Raw genomic sequence first — 1,705 nt, 5'->3', positions numbered from 1 at the left:
AGGTAGGTGTAAACTCCCACTAGTCCCCCCTTGGCCACGGCACTGATTCTTTGACAATCTGGAAAGATCATTATCGAAATGTTGCTATTTGATGCTGCTCGAAGTTTTTATTGATCGTTGCAGTTTCAAGATATCATCCACTTATCTCTTTTGGGGGAGGGGGCAAGTGCCTGTGTGTACCCTGCTATATCTGCCAATGTGACACAATATATTAAGAAATTACCCCCTCTAGGGTTGACTTCGCCCCCCCCCCCTCCCCTACAAAGAATTCCTGGCTACGGGCCTGGGGCAAAAATTCCCGGCCCGATCGCGACTTCGGGAAATGACTTCCCGACTTTTCGGGATCCCAAGCAGTCGGGAAATACCGAATGGTCATTTTAAAAGGTCGTCAATTCTCGACGTTTTCTGTATTGTAAATGTCTGGAACTTATCGGAAATTGTTAGTTTTGTACCAGAAGTGCAAAAACAAGCACTTAAGATGGAAATTACGTGTAGAATTCGAGATTTCAAGTGCTTTGGGAAATTTCGAACATATCCCGTCCCGAAAATTTCCCGACTTTGTCGGGAAATTGAGAATTTTCCCCGTCCCGAATGTCGGGATTTAAAGAATTTCCCGTCCCGACCCAAAAAATTGTGTCCCGCACACCCTGCAGTATGGTAGACCTTATCTCCAAAGGTAAATAAACTCTCCTTGCCGCCGCTACACTCATAAAAATGAGTATCTTTTCTTTAACGACTTTAACTATAATTTACTGGGAAAAGGTTGACTTTCTTTTGTTTAAAACATGTTTTTTTAACTCGTGTTTAAAACTATGTTTAATACAAAAAAAACATGTTTTAAACAAAAAAAAAGTTTGTTTTGTTCTTTTTAAAAAAACACAAATTTTGCCAACCCTGGGCCCAAAGCCTATCTACCGACTGCCGGGCTCACTGCAAGCAGAGGTGGAAGATCATCCAGACAGTTTGCGGGGTGACGTGTGGTCACACTACGAACCTACAGTCGTTGTAATTTTCCATGACCGGGTTACTCATTCGTAGCTCCCGAATTTCCTTACGATGGTGGATGGCCACCGGTCCCATACGCGATACACACGTCGAAATTTTATGTAAAAAGTTGATACGCTTCCCCCAGGAGACTCGAACCTGCGCACGTCCCGTAGCCGAGCTAATGACGTCACGTCAGCCAATCGGATTGTTTAAAACTGTTGTGGCAGCAATCACTACCGGATTTTAAAAGCCTGAAGATCTTATTGTTGTAGATTAGGCACACACAGGATATGTACGATCTATGGTACCATGTAGAAATTTTCAGCGAGAAATGCAGGCTCGACAGGACTCGAACCCGGGTCTCTGGCATACCGTTCCATTTCTCTAACCACTGAGCTACCGAGCCAGCCTGGCTTCTTCGCTATCGCTGTTCTACCTGCGTGGAATCGTCTCTGCCAGTCCTATCGCAACGGAATCTGTTGCCTTTGAAACACAGTAGACTTCGACGCAGGTAAAACAGCGAGAGCGAAAAATCAGGCGAGGTCAGGCGGCTCGGTAGCTCAGTGGCTAGAGTGATGGCATGTATGCCAGACAACCGGGTTCGAGTCCTGGTCGAGCCTGCATTTTTCGCTGAAAATCTTAGTTCTGCAGTTTTGTCGTTTCATGATTCATGTCTGAAAAAGAGAGTTGGCGTTACCAACACTGCCAAGTTCCAACA

The sequence above is a fragment of the Lepisma saccharinum genome, chromosome 30 (genome assembly GCF_977018435.1).
Source record: "Lepisma saccharinum chromosome 30, izLepSacc3.1, whole genome shotgun sequence".
NCBI lineage: Eukaryota > Metazoa > Arthropoda > Insecta > Zygentoma > Lepismatidae > Lepisma > Lepisma saccharinum.
Note: the sequence above shows the minus strand (reverse complement) of the source record.